The sequence below is a fragment of the Aquarana catesbeiana genome, linkage group LG02, assembly GCF_042186555.1.
Source record: "Aquarana catesbeiana isolate 2022-GZ linkage group LG02, ASM4218655v1, whole genome shotgun sequence".
NCBI lineage: Eukaryota > Metazoa > Chordata > Amphibia > Anura > Ranidae > Aquarana > Aquarana catesbeiana.
The window spans coordinates 773148682-773167172 of record NC_133325.1 but is presented as its reverse complement, the minus strand read 5'-3'; positions in this window follow the sequence as shown (position 1 = coordinate 773167172).

The following is an 18491-nucleotide window of genomic DNA, read 5'->3' as shown; positions in this document are numbered from 1 at the left end:
GGGTGCTCCTCAAAATCATTTTAAGGGGAACCCCACGCCAAAATTTAAAAAAAAATTGGGTGGGGGTCCCCCCAAAAATCCATACCAGACCCTTATCCGAGAACGCAACCTGGCAGGCCGCAGGAAAAGAGGGAAGATGAGAGAGAGCCCCCCCCTCCTGAACCATACCAGGCCACATGCCCTCAACATGGGGAGGGTGCTTTGGGGTAGCCCCCCAAAGCACCTTGTCACCATGTTTATGGGGACAAGGGCCTCATCCCCACAACCCTTGCCCAGTGGTTGTGGGGGTCTGCAGGCAGCTTATTGGAATCTGGAAGCCCCCTTTAACAAGGGGGCCCCCAGATCCAAGGCTCCCCCATGTGCGAAATGGTAATGGGTACAAATGTACCCCTACCATTTCACAAAAAAAGTGTCAAAATAGTAAAAATTACATGACACGGCTTGGGGGCAAGTCCTTTATTAAAAAATAAAAAAATAAAACTGTCCCACAAAGTCTTCTTTTTCTTCTCTTTCTCCGCCAACGGACCAAAAAAGAGAAAAAAAAAAAGCCGCACCGACCCGCCTCCATGGGAGGCACCCGCCGTAATGACCGTCCTCTCAGGTGACAGTTCTTTTATAACCACACGGTGACGTTGCCGGGTGACCCTGCACCCCCTCTGACGCACGGGGACATCCCTATGGCTTCCCCGTAGCTTCCCCGTAGCGTCAGAGGGGGCGGGGTCACCCAGGGACGTCACCATGTGGCCCCAACCTCAGTTATAAAAGAACCCCATGGAGGCGGGTCGGTGTGGCTTTTTCTTTTTTTTTTTTTCTTTTTCGGTCCGTCCGCGGAGCAAGAGAAGAAGAAGACTCTGTGGGACAGTTTTATTTTGTTATTTTTTAATAAAGGACTTTCCCCAAACTGTGTCATGAAATTTTTACCATTTTGACACTTTTTTGTGAAATGGTGAGGGTACATTTGTACCCCATTACCATTTCACATAGGGGAGAGGCCGGGATCTGGGGGTCCCCTTGTTAAAGGGGGCTTCAAGATTCCGATAAGCCCCTCGCCCGTAGACCCCCACAACCACCGGGCAAGGGTTGTGGGGATGAGGCCCTTGTCCCCATCAACATGGGGACAAGGTGCTTTGGGGTGCTACCCCAAAGCACCCTCCCCATGTTTAAGGCATGTGGCCTGGTACGGTTCAGGAAGGGGGGGGCTCTCTTGTCCCCCCCTCTTTTCTCGCGGCCTGCCAGGTTCCGTGCTCGGATAAAGGTCTGGTATGGATTTTTGGGGGGACCCCATGCCATTTTTTTTTCATTTTGGTGCGGGGTTCCCCTTAAAATCCATACCAGACCTGAAGGGCCTAGTATGGAATTTGGGAGGACCCCCACGCAATTTCTTTTAAAATTTTGGTTCAGGGTTCTCCTTAATATTCTTACCAGACCCAAAGGGCCTGGTAATGGACTGTGGGGGAATCCCATGCCGTTATTTTTCAATGACTTTTATGTATATTGCCGGGACCAACAATTCATTATATCTGCCAGTAGTTTTAAATGACTTTTTTTCCTTTAGAAATGTCATTTTGCTGTCAGACTGTTCTAAACACGGGAAACATGCGCCCCTTTACAGGCATACTATAGACACCCCCCAGGTACGAAATTTAAAGGAATATTTCACTTTTATTGTTTCACTTTAAGCATCATTAAAATCACTGCTCCCGAAAAAACGGACGTTTTTAAAACTTTTTTTTGCATTGATCCATGTCCCCTGGGGCAGGACCCAGGTCCCCAAACACTTTTTTATGACATTAACTTGCATATAAGCCTTTAAAATGAGCACTTTTGATTATTCACGTTCGTGCCCCATAGACTTTAACGGTGTTCACGTTTTCGAACAAATTTTTAGCCTGTTCGCATGTTCTGCTGCGCACCAAACCGGGGGGTGTTCGGCTCATCCCTAGTCTCTAGTGCTATGGGGCAAGTGGGCTGAGGTTGTGTTGTCCGTGTTAATAGTTTTCCGAGGGTTAGAGTTAAAGGAGGACATTATATGGGTTTCAGTGTGGTGGCCTCAAGATCAAAGATCAGAAGGAAGCTATCGCTTTGTGGGACCATGGTAGGGTGGTTGTGACATAAGCTTCTAATGTTGTGCATAAAATGCCTAGACAGTTCAAAACCCCCCCAAATGACCCCTTTTTGGAAAGTAGACACCCCAAGCTATTTGCTGAGAGGCATGTTGTGTCCATGGAACATTTTATTTTCACACATGTGGTATCCCCATACTCAAGAGAAGCAACAGAATGTATTTTGGGGTGTAATTACACATATAACCATGGCATGTTTGAACAATATATCATTTAGTGACAACTTTGTGTAAAAAAAAAAGAAAAAAAACATTTGTAATTTTCCCGAAACTTGTGGCAAAATATACTTTCCAAAATGGGGTCATTTGGGGGGTTTGTGCTATCTTGGCATTAAGGGGAAGCAGTAGAATGTATTTTGGGGTGTAATTCCACATATAACCATGGCACGTGTGAGCAATATATCATTTAGTGACAATTTTGTGTATTTTTTTCTTGTCATTTTTCAATCACTCGTGACAAAAAATAAAATATTCAATGGGCTTAACATGCCTCTCAGCAATTTCCTTGGAGTGTCTACTTTTCAAAATGGGGTCATTTGGGGGGGGGGGGGGGGGTTGTACTGCCCTGCCATTTTAGCACCTTAAGAAATGACATAGGCAGTCATAAACTAAAAGCTGCGTAAATTCCAGAAAATGTACCCTAGTTTGTAGACGCTATAACTTTTGCGCAAACCAATAAATATACGCTCTGGTAATTGAGCAGTCAAATCTTCCAGGGCTGAAGTGGTTAAAGGGACATTTTTTTTCCCAAACGTCAAAATATTTTTTTTATTGCATTTTAGTGTCAGTATGAGATCTGAGGTCATTTTGACCCCAGATCTCATATTTAAGAGGTCCTGTCATGCTCTTTTTCCATTACAAGGGATGTTTACATTCCTTGTAATAGGAATAAAAGTGACACTTTTTTTTTTAAAGAACAGTGTAACAATAAAAAATAAAAAGTAAAATAAATTAAAAAAAAACAAAACATTTTTAACGTGCCCTGTCCTGCCAAGCTTGCGTGCAAAAGCGAACGCATACGTGACTAGCGCCCGTATATGAAAACTGTGTTCAAACCAGACAAGTGAGGTATCGTCGCGATCGGTAGAGCGAGAGCAATAATTCTAGCACTAGACCTCCTCTGTAACTCAAAACCTGCGACCTGTAGAATTTTTTTAAACATTGCCTATGGAGATTTTTAAAGGTAAAAGTTTGTCACCATTCCACGAGCAGGCGTAACATGCGTGACATGTTGAGTATCAATTGACTCGGCGTAACATTATCTTTCACAATATAAAAAAAAAAAATGGGATAACTTTACTGTTGTCATATTTTTTTAATGCAAAAAGTGTATTTTTTCCAAAAAAAGTGCGCTTGTAAGACAGATGCACAAATACGGTGTGACATAAAGTATTGCAACGGCTGCCATTTTATTCTCTAGGGTGTGAGAAAAAAGATATATATATATATATATATATATATATATATATATATATATATAATGTTTGGGGGTCCTACGTAATTTTCTAGCAAAAAAATTTTTATTCAACTTGTAAACACCAAATCTCAGAAAGAAGCTCGGTCCTTAAGTGGTTAATGACCAGAGCATTTTTCTGCGATACAACACTGTGTCGTTTTAACTGACAATTGCGCGGTCGCGTGATGCAGTACCCAAACAAAATTTATGTCCTTTTTTTCCCAAAAATAGAGCTTTCTTTTGGTGGTATTTGATCACCTCTGTGGTGTTTATTTTTTGCAAACAAAAAGAGCAACAATTTTGAAAAAAAAAACAACAACATTTTTTAGTTTTTGCTATAATAAATATCCCAATTTAAAAACATTAAATATAAAATTTTTGGTAAAAAAAAAAAAAAAATCGCAAGAAGCGTATATTGATTGGTTTGAGCAAAAGTTATCGTGTCTACAAAATAGGGGATAGATTTATTGCATTTTTATTTTTTACCACATATCGGACACTTTTTTTGGAACCATTTACATTTATACAGCGATCAGAGCTAAAAATAGGCACTGATTACTGTAGAAATGTCACTGGCAGGGAAGGGGTTAACACTAGGGGGCGATCAAGGGGTTAAATGTGTTCACTCAGTGTGTGTTCTAACTGTGGGGGGGGGGGGAGTGACTAGAGGAGGAGACATATCGCTGTTCCTAACTAATAGGAACACACGATCTGTCTCTACTCCCCTGACAGAGCTGGGATTTGTTTACACACACAGATCCCTCGTTCTATTTCTCATGCCCGAGAGAGGAACTGCATTTAAGAATTTTCAAGAAATTTCATATGAAATAGTAAAATTCCTCTTATAAAGAATCTATTTTAAAAAAAGAAAAGAAAAGTCTATTTTCGAAATGGAAAAAAAGTAGTCCAGTGGGGCAATTCTGAGTACATCGTCGCAGTCTATATGGCGCCTCCACTGTAGATCTGTATGGACACCTATTGACTGTCCTTCATTATTATTCATTGTAAGTGTCCCCAAATACAGTGCTTTGGGTAGGTTTGATATCTCATTTCAATTCCAATAAAAATAACTTAAATTTGAAAACAACTTCAACAATCAGCTTCAGAATAAGTAAAAAAAAAAAAAACAAACAAACAAAAAAAACACATTTGCAATAAGTTTTCCATTTCAAAATGGAAAACTTATTGCAACATTCTGATGTTTAAAAATAGACTTTTTTCCATTTCATAAAAATAGACATTTTGTTTCCGTGTAATAGATGTTTTATAATAGAGCCTTAATAACATGAATGTGTATTATTGTGTATGAACTTTTATACTCTTTCACTTGTGTTTGTAACCCGGATGAAGGGGGAGTGTTGGAACTCCCCAAATAAGTATACTCCACTGATTATCTGATTAATCACTTGCCTACTAGGCACTTTCTCCCCCTCACTGCCCCGGCCAGTTTTCAGCTTTCAGTGTTGTTGCACTTTGAATGACAATCACAACACTGTACCCAAATCAAATTTTTATCATTTTTTTGAGACAGATGGAGCTTTCTTTTGTTGGCATTTAATCACCACTGGGTTTTTTATTTTTTGCTAAACAAACAAAAAAAAAGAACATTTTGAAAAAAAAAACCTTTTTCTTAGTTTCTGTTTATAACATTTTGTAAATAAGTAATTTTTCTCCTTCACTGATGTGCACTGATGAGGCTGCACTGATGGGGCGGCACTGATGGGGCGGCACTGATGGGCACTGATGAGGCGGCACTGATGAGGTAGCACTGATAGGCGGCACTGATAAGTGGTACAGATGGGCACTGATAGGCATCACTGATAGGCGGCACTGATTGGCACTGACAGGCAACACTGGTGGGCACTGTTGGGGCTGCACTGATCATCAGGACACTGCTGCACTGATGTGCACTGATAGGCTGCACTGATAGGCAGCACTGATGAGGCAGCACTGATGGGCACTGATGAGGCTGCACTGATGGGCACTGAGGTAGCACTGATAAGCGGCACTGATGGGCACTTATAGGCGGCACTGACAGTTATCACTGATAGGTGTCACTCATAGGCAGCACTGGTGGGCACTGTTGGGGCTGAACTGATCATCAGGACACTGCTGCACTGATGAGGCTGCACTGATGTGCACTGATAGGCTGCACTGATAGGCGGCACTGATAGGCAGCACTGATGGGCACTGATAAGCGGCACTGGCAGTTATCACTGATAGGTGGCACTGATAGGCAGCACTGGTGGGCACTGTTGGGGCTGCACTGATCACCAGGACACTGATTATCAGTGCCCTGATGGTCAGTGCATATGTCGAAATAAAAGAAAAACAGGGGCGCACCAGCCTTGTGCATTAACTTTTAAAACATTTATTAGATAAAAATGATAAAAAGAAACAACTCACAAGCAATAGGTGGAGGAGGCACAACATAAAGTGTACCGACAGCCAGCATGCGACAGGATGAGCGATACCTTCCAAAGATCGTAGAGGGGCGCACAAACATCACAATCAGCTAACGCGTTTCGAAGGGAATGTTCCTTCTTTGTCAGAGCTATGCCTTTTTTTTTTTCTTTTTTTTCGGTTTTCACTAGGATCCCCCATCCTTGAGGGCAGCAAGGCCTGTGTTGACGTATCTTTTATATGGTGATCCACCTGTGCGCAGGAGTCGTTGTTTCTTGTTTGCTAATGTACAGTCAGTGCATATGTCCCATGTGTGGATTTGCTGGTTTTCAGCTCTCCTCTCTTCATGCTTTGTCAGCGTGAGGGGAGGATTCCCGATAACCGGCAAATCCTGTTTACATTCTGATCAGCTGTGATTGGACACAGCTGATCACGTGGTAAAGAGCCTCAGTGATTGGCTCTTTAACTCGATCCGTTATGAAGGACACAGCGATCACAGATCACTGCCGATGCGCACCGCAAGGGGGCGTGCAGGCAATGCGAGAATGGGAGGACGACATATGGCGGCCTCTCGGCAAAGTGCGACCACGCTGTAGCCGTCATAGCGCAGTTGCAAAGGGGATAGAGACCATTTTGAAAGCTTTCCCTATTCATGTGGCACCCTCGCTGCTTCTCACATATTCTTTTTTTTTTTTATTGCTTTGTCCCCGCTAAGGAGATTTACTCTCCCTGCTTTTCATGGTGACCAATGTCCCTGAGGCTAAACGTTAAGAGAGAATTCAAAACTTTCAGTTGCCAGATCAGCAGCAGAGGGGAAATCTTCCAAAGAAGACGCTTGTTGTGGTGACAGCTGTCTAAAAGGTGATTTATTTCGCATTCGTCGGATTTCTTCCTACTTCTTGTTGTGTCTGCAGGACAGGAAGTAAAAGGAAATCTTTGGTACAGATGACAAGTGTAGCCAGGTGCTTGGCTAAGAATGAAGAGTGAGAGAAATACTGCCTGCAGCTACTCTCTGTAGCAGTTGCCCTGCGGTGCTGAACTGGTAACAGCTATAACAGCAAGAAGAAGGAGCTGTAACATTTCCGCAGCACTGCCCTGTGGGAACTGTAGTCTGGAGGGGAGAGACTCCACTGCAATCAAGCTTTTGAACTGCATTTCCCAGGGAGATACTGTATTGCCAGGAGGAGGGGAAAGAGCTGCATTTTCCCGGGCTGTACAGGACACAGCTTCCTCTTGCTGTGAGGAAGACCGGAGAGTGCACATCGCTATCCAGTGTGTACCACCACTGTTGCATAACAGTGGCCTGAGCAGATCATTCAGAGCTTTGCCAACATCAGATGAGTGTTTCCCACCCTCCCTTTTCCCTCTTCTCACTCTTCCTTTTCTCTCACTTCCTCTCATCTGGTTATTTATTTTGAGTTACAGTATCGCTATGCGACAGATTGGGTTTTTTTTTCAGTTTATTTAAAAAATCTTGGCATCTGGGGAGGTTCTCATAGACTTTGATGGCAGTGCTTGTTGGCAAAATTTGGATAATGGTGGGTTGGCCGATCTCAGTTATTGTCATTCCTTGCCAAAAGAGGTTATGTTTGTAACATGGTAGTGATTTTAGGTTGTATTTGGCATACCTTGATAGTAAATTGTCCTGGAGGTGGTGTAGTGGTGGCCAGGGGCCTTAACATGGATATTTGTGGCAGCTACAGAAGTTTTTTGATTCTGATATGTGCCCTCAAAGACCTTAAGACGCTTTCACACGGGGCGGACTATTTGGGTCCGCCTATCAGTTTTTTAGGCAGACCAGATCGGACCATCCATTGCTTTCAATGGAGTTGCAGGCGTCAATGGACATGTGTCTGTTGACACCTGCCGACATCTGATCCTATCCACCAACAATAGACTTCTGGGGGGATTTGTTCCCCATCTGTCTGGTGGATCAGATCGGATAACAGTCGAATGTAAATGGACAGGCAGTCCGTTTAGATCCGACTGCCCATAGAGGACAGTGGGCTGTGCCTGTTTCACATAAGTGGAGAGGACAGGGACAAGCCATCAGTCTGCTCAGCAGGTATCAGCTCAGATTATATTTGTTCTGTTTTATTATGTGTATATGGTTTTTGTACCTGTAGCACCCTTTTAGGTAGGTGCTAGAGAGAGAGAGAGTATCGTTTTTGTGTTTCCCTACCTAACAGGGGGGCTGTTAGGTAAATTTAGGTGCTTTCTGCCTACCAGGGAGCAGGGATCCATTGATAGGGTCTGCTCAGAATGCTTAGATGCTGCTCATGTTATCTGTCTGCTTCACACTGGTCCGATAGGATGAGGCGGTGGGAGGAAACCTGACAAATGGGAGCATAGGCGTAGTTACAGCCCTGGCTATTGGCAGAAGAAGGTGCCTCAAGGCATGCTGGGTGACTGTATATATGCCTAGGGCACATGTGCTGCTGCCCCTCCTCTGTACAGGCTGCCTTGCGGCCTCAGATAATCGACCTGAGGGCTGGAGCTGCAGGAGCTTCAACCCGGATGTCCTGCGGAGCTGACTAGAAGGGAGACGCTTCTAGCAGGATCTGTTCCTGGCTACTGTGAGTACAGACCTGCGTCTAGGGGACTGTTCTGTGAGGGCCATCCCGTCAAGCTAGTGAAGTCAGTGAACAGGTGTCAGCCAAAGGGGATACTGGCGAGTGTCCTGAAGAAGAGTGGTACATTGAGTCTGCTGCCAGAGGAAGCAAAGGACTTATTCTTCCACATACTGTAGCTATAGCGTGGTCCAACAGGGAATCTGCTATCCAGTTCCGTTTAATGGGTTCAAGTGAGAGTTGTCCTCGTCTGTGCATAGTTCAAGTTGGAGTATCCCACTAATCCCTTCTCCTATCCAAGTTCTACCCATAAATGCAAAAAAAAAAAACCAAATACCCTAGACCAGTGGTTCTCAACCTCAGTCCTCAAGTACCCCCAACAGGCCATGTTTGCAGGTTTTCCTTTATCTTACACAGGTGCTTTAAATATGAGTCAATGGTTTGGTATTTTGGACAGCTATTTTATTTTAAGAGAAATTCCCAAAACATGGCCTGTTGGGGGTACTTGAGGACTGAGGTTGAAAACCACTGCCCTAGACTGATCATTGGATAACTAACGGAAGAGTGTGTTAAAATACCCAAGTGTCTGGCTGCAGAATAATCAGAGGGAGGCCCAGGGAAGACTACACTCGGCAACCCTTACGGGGGCAGTGCTACATACTTATTTTGTAATTTTGTATTTATAAGAAATGGCTGCAATGGTCATTGGTCAACAAAATGGTTGCAATGGTCAACTCTCAAAAGAAAAACAAATCTAATCATTGTACAGGGTTTGTTTGGGTGTTGAAGGTAAATTCGGAAATCCTTGCTGTCTACAATCACTTAGTCATGTCCTGTAGAAACAACAGAAAGTGTGAACAAACCTCTTGAAATTGAGGGAAATCCCTCTTAGAAAGTTGTTATGAGGACAAGCGTGTCCACAGGAAGGATTCCCTCTATTCCTGTCCTGGTTACTCAACATTTTGGATTTCCTATCACTTTAGTTTCTAGTGACAATGGTTACCAGGATGAGCAGAGAGGGTGGATCTCCCCATTTGAGACTCAGACAGCAATAGAAAAATTACTGGGGATTTTACCCTTCATTACTCAGTTCAAAACTGCCAAAACGTTTGGTAGTTAGATACAGTGCCTTGAAAAAGTATTCATACCCCTTGACATTTTCCACATTTTGTCATGTTACAACCAAAAAACGTAAATGTATTTTATTGGGGTTTTATAGGATAGACCAACACAAAGTGGCACATAATTGTGAAGTGGAAGGAAAATGATAAATGGTTTAACATTTTTTACAAATAAATATGTGAAAAGTGTGGGGTACGTTTGTATTCAGACCCCCTGAGTCAATACTTTGTAGAACCCCCTTTCTCTGCAATTACAGCTGCAAGTCTTTTTGGGGATGTCTCTACCAGCTTTGCACATCTAGAGAGGGACATTTTTGCCCATTCTTCTTTGTAAAATAGCTCAAGCTCTGTCAGATTGGATGGAGAGCGTCTGTGAACAGCAATTTTTAAATCTTGCCACAGATTCTCAATTGGATTTAGGTCTGGACTTTGGGCCATTCTAACACATGAATATGGTTTGATCTAAACCATTCCATTGTAGCTCTGACTGTATGTTTCGGGTCATTGTCCTGCTGGAAGGTGAACCTCCGCCCCAGTCTCAAGTCTTTTGCAGACTCTAATGCCCTGTACACATGGTCAGACTTTGTTCGGACATTCCGACAACAAAATCCTAGGATTTTTTCCGACGGATGTTGGCTCAAAATCCGATCATTCTGAACGCGGTGACGTAAAACACGTATGTCGGGACTTTAAACGGGGCAGTGGCCAATAGCTTTCATCTCTTTATTTATTCTGAGCATGTGTGGCACTTTGTCCGTCGGATTTGTGTACACACGATCGGAAAATTTTATATCCTGCTCTCAAACTTTGTGTGTCGGAAAATCCGATGGAAAATGTGTGATGGAGCCCACACACGGTCGGAATTTCCGACAACAAGGTCCTATCACACATTTTCCGTTGGAAAATCCGACCGTGTGTACGGGGCATAACAGTTTTTCTTCAAAGATTGCCCTGTATTTGGCTCCATCCATCTTCCCATCAACTCTGACCAGCTTCCCTGTCCCTGCTGAAGAAAAGCATCCCCACAACTTGATGCTGCCACCACCATGTTTCACGGTGTGTTCAGGGTGATGTCCAGTGTTAGTTTTTCTCCACACATAGCGTTTTGCTTTTAGGCCAAAAAGTAAAATTTTGGACTCATCTGACCAGAGCACCTTCTCCCACATGTTTGCTGTGTCCCCCACATGGCTTCTCGCAAACTGAAAACAGGATTTCTTATGGATTCCTTTCAACAATGTCTTTCTTCTTTCCACTCTTCCATAAAGGTCAGATTTGTGGAGAACACGACTAATAGTTGTCCTGTGGACAGATTCTCCCACCTGAGCTGTGGATCTCTGCAGCTCCTCCAGAGTTACCATGGACCTCTTGGCTCTTCTCTGATGAATGTTCTCCTTGCCCGGCCTGTCAGTTTAGGTGGACGGCCATGTCTTGGTAGGTTTGTAGTTGTGCCATACTCTTTCTATTTTCGGATAATGGATTGAACAGTGCTCCGTGAGATGTTCATAGCTTGGGATATTTTTTTATAACCTAAACCTGCTTTAAACTTCTCCACAACTTTATCCCTGACCTGTCCGGTGTGTTCATTGGCCTTCATGATGCTGTTTAGTTGGGGGTATCAGAGTAAAGGGGGCTGAATACAAATGCACGCCACACTTTTCACATATTTATTTGTAAAACATTTTGAAAACCATTTATAATTTTCCTTCCACTTCACAATTATGTGCCACTTTGTGTTGGTCTATCACATAAAATCCCAATAAAATACATTTACGTTTTTGGTTGTAACATGACAAAATGTGGGAAATGTCAAGGGGTGTGAATACTTTTTCAAGGCACTGTTTATGTTGTATCGTAATGTCATTTCAAAAGTTGTATTCAATCTTTTCATCTGCAGCTTTCATTACATTAACACCCGGTGATGCAGCCATAAAGGTCTATGTCACTGCAAAGTTCCTAGCCTCCTAGAGAGACACATGCCCTACAGTTGCCCATCCAGAAACCTCATCCCTTAGAGGGCCATCAAGTCTGACCTAACATATATAGTTACATAGTTACATAGTAGGTGAGGTTGAAAAAAGACACAAGTCCATCAAGTCCAACCTATGTCTAACCCCCTCCACAACTCCCATCCCCCGCAGTGACACCTTTTCCCATTTTTTATTAGTTTATGATCATACAATAAAAGTATGGGAATACAAAATATGTATTAAATTCTGGATGAAACTAGTTCCATCCAGAATTTAATACATATTTTGTATTCCCATACTTTTATTGTATGAGCATAAACTGTTTTATTACTGTTGGGGCATGGAGGGTTGTGGAAGAATTTACAAGGCTCTGGTTTCAATAAGGTTGAGAAACACTGCACTAAGGGGTGAATTTATTTTAAAAAAAAGCATAGCAATTTGCCTAGTGAAAGCAATGGCATCCCAGTCTTGATCTGTAGGCCCACCCTTTGCAGCTATAACATAGTTACATAGTTACATAGTTACATAGTTAGTCAGGTTGAAAAAAGACACAAGTCCATCCAGTTCAACCATAAAAAAACAAAAAACAAAAAAAACAAAAAAAAAAATATCGTACAATCCAATATACCCAATACTATACCCACAGTTGATCCAGAGGAAGGCAAAAAACCCCAGCAGAGCATGCTCCAATTTGCTACAGCAGGGGAAAAAATTCCTTCCTGATCCCCCGAGAGGCAATTGGATTTTCCCTGGATCAACTTTACCTATAAATGTCAGTACCCAGTTATATTATGTACATTTAGGAAAGTATCCAGGCCTTTCTTAAAGCAATCTACTGAGCTGGCCAGAACCACCTCTGGAGGGAGTCTATTCCACATTTTCACAGCTCTTACTGTGAAGAAACCTTTACGTATTTGGAGATGAAATCTCTTTTCCTCCAATCGTAAAGAGTGCCCCCTTGTCCTCTGTGATGACCGTAAAGTGAATAACTTAACACCAAGTTCACTATATGGACCCCTTATATATTTAAACATGTTGATCATATCCCCCCTTATTCTCCTCTTCTCAAGAAAGAATAAATTCCGTTCTCTAATCTTTCCTCATAGCTGAGCTCCTCCATGCCTCTTATCAATTTGGTTGCCCTTCTTTGCACTTTCTCCAGTTCCCCGATATCCTTTTTGAGAACTGGAGCCCAAAACTGAACTGCATATTCCAGAATGAGGTCTTACTAATGATTTGAACAGGGGCAAAATGATATCTCTCTCTCTCTGGAGTCCATACCTCTCTTATACAAGAAAGGACTTTGCTCGCGTTGGAAACTGCAGCTTGGCATTGCATGTTATTATTGAGCTTATGATCTACCAAAACCCCCAGATCCTTCTCCGCTATGGATTCCCCCAGTTGTACTCCCCCTAGTATGTATGATGCATGAATATTCTTAGCCCCCAAGTGCATAACTTTACATTTCTCAACATTAAACCTCATCTGCCACATAGACGCCCAATTAGACAGAGCATTGAGGTCAGCTTGTAAATTGGAGACATCCTGTAAGGACAGCTTCAACTCTTCTGGGAAGGCCGTCCAGAAGGTTTAGGAGTGTGTCTATGGGAATGTTTGCCCATTCTTCTAGAAGCGCATTTGTGAGGACAGGCCCTGATGCTGGACGAGAAGGCCTGGCTCGCAGTCTATGCTCTAGTTTGTGCACTGATGGGCAGTCATGTTGGAACAGGAAGGGGCCATCCCCAAACTGTTCCCAAAAAGTTGGGAGCATGTAATTGTCCAAAATGTCTTGGTATGCTGACGCCTTAAGAGTTCCCTTCACTGGAACTAAGGGGCCAAGCCCAACCCCTGAAAAATCACCCCACATCATAATCCCCCCTCCACCAAATGGTTTGTACAATTGCACAAAGCAAGGTCCAAAAAAAACATGGATGAGCGAGTTTAGGGTGGAGGAACTTGACTGGCCTGCACAGAGTCCTGACCTCAACCCGATAGAACACCTTTGGGATGAGTTAGAGTGGAGACTGCGAGCCAGGCCTTCTCGTCTAACATCAGTGCCTAACCTCACAAATGCGCTTCTGGAAGAATGGTCAAACATTCCCATAGACACACTCCTAAACTTTATGGGTAGCCTTCCCAGAAGAGTTGAAGCTGTTATACCTGCAAAGGGTGGGCCAACTCAATATTGAACCCTACGGACTAAGACTGGGATGCCAATAAAGTTCATGTGTGTGTGTAAAGGCAGGTGTCCCAATACTTTTGGTAATATAGTGTACTATAGTGTATTTGTTCTGGGCGAATGGTGCAAAAAACAAACATTATTAAAGCGAAACTCCACTTTTGTTGAAAAACATTCCCCTCTGGGCGATCTCTGTACATTGCAAGGATTATAACAACCTTTGTTGCAGATTTCTACCTTTTGTTATTCTGAAGAAATCCATGTGTGTTTGTCTGTGCCTCTGTGCGGAGTGGGTCTAATGGGAGTGGTTTCATAATTAACTGTCAGCTGTGGCAGCTGCAGGGCTCTAATGAGGAAATCTGCTGGGCCTGCATCCCTAGATGTGCTGCTATTGGAAATATCTCACCAAAAATGACATTTTTGTTGCAGGGGATGCCTGAAATCTGACTTGTATCTTAGTGCAGACTTCTCTGAAAATTGGTGAGCCAATCACACAAGCAGGAAGTGATGTTTCTGGGGAGTGGTCATTACACACTCTATATACAGAACAACTCCATGTAGCCATATTGCATGGCTTTATAGAAAAATTACAGTGGCTGCAGACTGAAAAGGAAATTTTTAATAACATTCAATTACAATATTACTTGTATCGCAGTTGTATACGCTATATTATTTTTTCTTTATTTGCTATCCCCCCCCCCCCCCCCCCACGAAAGTGGAGTTACCCTTTAAGTTATTTCCAATGCTGGTTGAATGTTTTCCATTGATTTAAAATGGAAACTACCGTATTTGGCCACTAGATGATGCCTATGATGCATAGCGTCATCTAGTGGGCAAAAAAGGAATTGATCATTTTAAAACAATGTAAAACATTCGCGCAGCACAGGAAATAGCCCAATTTTTAATTTTTTTTTCCTAATTAGCACTGAACAAATGAATGTGCACTTTCACTGGGTGAATTGCGACATTTTTTATTAATACCAGATCAGATGTGACAAAAGGCGCAACTGCTTGCTAGGTTTTGGGGGCCATTAAGAGACAATAGCACTGCAAGCATGTTTAGGTGCGTTTTCAGGAACGTGTGCAGAAACGCACATTTCCGTGCACGTTCCCAGAACGAGCGGGTGTGAATGGGTCCTTAACCATTAGCTAGAACAAGGCCACCGGAGTCAGTAACTGGCTCTACCCTGTGCCGCCTCCTCCATATTCCCGGCAAAGCTTCCCCTCTCAGCTGCTGGAAATAAGGGTCACTGCTGGGAATTCTGGGACTTTTGATGAGTAAGACAGAATGATGTCATAGGTATAGTCATACATGGACTGAATATGAAAATGTTGATTTGGTTAATAAGATACAACATTTAATAAATGACAGAAAAAAGGACATGTGAAAGCTGAATGTAAAACAGTGTGTAGGAGTTGGCACAGGGGGATGCCGGTGAGAAAAAATCCCCCCCCACCCCTAAAACAGGAACATTCATTGTTGCAGATTCAACAAGAGAAACCAAAGCTGCAATGAGGCCTCATTCACATGGGCACTGAGGTCCATAGTCCGTGAATGGGCGGCTGTTGCATGTAAGTGTATAGGGACACATTGGCTACATGGGCACAGATGCTCCTTCCAGTGGCGTCTCCAGCTTTCATATTTAGAGGGGCACATGGGGCATGGGGGGACAGGGACAAAAGTAGGGGGGAACTATAAAATGCATATATATATATATATATATCTATATATATCTAGATATCTATATCTAGATATATATAGATATATAGATATATATAGATATATATATATCTATATATCTATATCTATATCTATAGATATATCTATAGATATAGATATAGATATATCTATATCTATATCTATATCTATATATAGATATATATATCTATATATAGATATATAAATATATACTGGGGCCCTTTACTACGACCCCACAACGGGCCCTTTCACATGTTCTGCGGTGAGCTCCCTTCCTACTGTATTGGGTCCCCCCAGGGTGGCAGAAAACAAGAGATATATGTCACCAGCATACCAAGAAAATATAAGGGTCCAAAGCAGTGGGAGAACTATCAGGGTTGCAAAGGTTGTCTTGCCTCCGGGCCCTGGTGTTCTGCCACTGTGGGGTTCCCCAGCCTCCTCTTGCTGTCCTGCCCCTGCTATTGACAGTGCTGGTCTGGCATCTCTTGGAATTTACAGGCTGGTTCTCCTGTCCTAAGGATGGGAGAAATCAGTCTGTTTTTTCAGTAACTGAGAGTCCTGGTGGAGTCCTTCCTGCAACTCGCTCTTCTCCCTGCCAATGAGGATGCAGGGGAAGGAGCAGATCGGGCTGCCGTGGTTGTGTGAGCGCTCGCATTATGCAGTGTCAGCAAGCAGAGGGAGGGGGGAGGAATCACCCGCAGGAGCTGACTGGGGACTCTCTCCCTCTTAGACATTGATTTTTTGCACATGGTGGGGCACAGCATAATGTTGGGGAGGGGGGTCAGGGCCCCCTCTGGCCCCCCCTAGGGACGCCATTGGCTCCTTCCAATTTGACAGGCGTGCGGGTGATGGTGAGCGCCCCCAAATGCTGACCTTGTATATTTGGGGCCGTGCACCCGTGCACTTGTCAAACTGGGACGAACGGCTGCGTCCATGCAGCGTCTGCATCCTTCTACACTTACATGGTGCTAATTATAAGATGAAACAATCAGTGCCACAAGTAAAAAAAAAATTGTGATGTTTAAATAAGATAACCTAATAATAAACGTGCACAGCTGCTAAACACCACACCACACTAATTTCAAATTGGATAGTAAATAAATAAATGTAGCGCTATGTGTAAAATTATAAATATAAAGTGCAAATCTCTAAAAGAAATAAATCCTACATATAAATGAATAGTCCATAAAATGAAAAAATAAAACATGAAAAACTCTTCTTGTGATCAGTGTATCTACACAATTCCACCACAGTGATTGTTCGTCCTCAAAAGGAGTACACACCACCACCAGTAAAAATGGCCTATCTATGGTATACGGGTGTCTGCGCCCATGTAGGGGCCGCTTCACACCAGAATCGCACAGGATCGCAGACCCCTGCAGTGAGATTTGGCAGCCCATACAGTAAAACCTTGGTCTGAGAGCGTTTTGCAAGACAAACAAAATTTGTTAATAAATTTTGACTTGATATACAAGCAATGTCTTGATATAAGAGTAGCATCATGTCACAACAGAGTATAAAAGAGAAGAGAGGCACCTCTAAGTGCCGGTTCACACAGGGGCGACTTGTCAGGTGACCTAGTGCCTGACAAGTCACCTCCCATTCTGTACAATGGAACCGTTCTAATAGGAGCGACGCAAGTCGCTCCGACTTAGAAAAAGGTTCCTGTACTACTTTGGGGGCGACTTGAGGCGACTTGCATAGACTTCTATACAGAAGTCGTTTTGCAAGTCGCCGTGGAAGTCGTGTGCAGGTCGCCTTGGTGAGGCGACCTGCAAGTCGTGCCGCCCCTGTGTGAACCGGGGCTAAGTGTAGCAATATGGTTACATTTAATGAAGGTACAACATTTAGCAACATATTCCTACACTTAACCACTTGAGGTCCGGGCCATAGCCGAATAACGGCTACAGCACGGACCTCAATCTCCGGGTGGCCGTCATGGGACGTCCTCCCCTGTGCACGCGCACCGCGCGTACCCTGCGGGGTGCGCGCTGTGCGCGCTGTGAACACCGAGTCACGGAGACTCGGATGATCACAGATCTGAGTAAGGGGCCGGTCCCGGCCCCTTACCATGTGATCAGCTGTCAGCCAATGACAGCTGATCACATGATGTAAACAAAAGCTCGGTGATCGGTTTCGTTTTCTCCTCACGCTGTCACCGGCTTATGTCAAAGGGACATCGGTCCCGAAGAGGAAGGAGGCACAGATGCCTCATCTGTGCCTCCAAGTGACATCTGTCATTGCCACCTGTCAGTGCCCACAGTGCCCACAAGTGCCACCTATCAATGCCCACAAGTGCCACCTATCAATGCCCACCAGTGGTGCCAATCAGTGCCACCTAGCAGTGCTGCCATCAATCAGTGCCCAATCAGTGCCCAACACTGCCACCCATCAATGCCCATCACCGCCACCCATCAGTGCCCATCACTGCCACCTATCGGTGCTCATCAGCGTACATCAACGAAGGAGAAAAATTACCTGTTTGCAAAATTTTATAACAAAATATAAAAAAAAATATAATTTTTTTTTTTTAAATTCGGTCTTTTTCAATTTTTTTAACAAAAACTAAAAACCGCAGAGGTGATCAAATACCACCAAAAGAAAGCTCTATTTGTGGGAACAAAATGATCAAAATGTCATTTGGGTACAGTGTTGTATGACCGCGCAATTGTCATTCAAAGTGCGACAGCGCTAAAAGCTGAAAATTGGTCTGGACAGGAAGGGGGTTTAAGTGCCCAGTAAGCAAGTGGATAAAGGCGCCTCTCTTCTCTTTTATACTCTGGAGCTCCTGCTGGATTTTGCTTCTAATGCCCTTGTGGAGGCTTCCGTTTGTAAATGGACATTTTATGGTTACACAACCTATCACATTGTTATAATCTTTTTATATGGACTATAAACTGAAGGACTTATGAATAAATGGTTGTGGAACGAATCATTGGAGTTTTCATTATTTCTTATGGTGAAATTTGCTTTT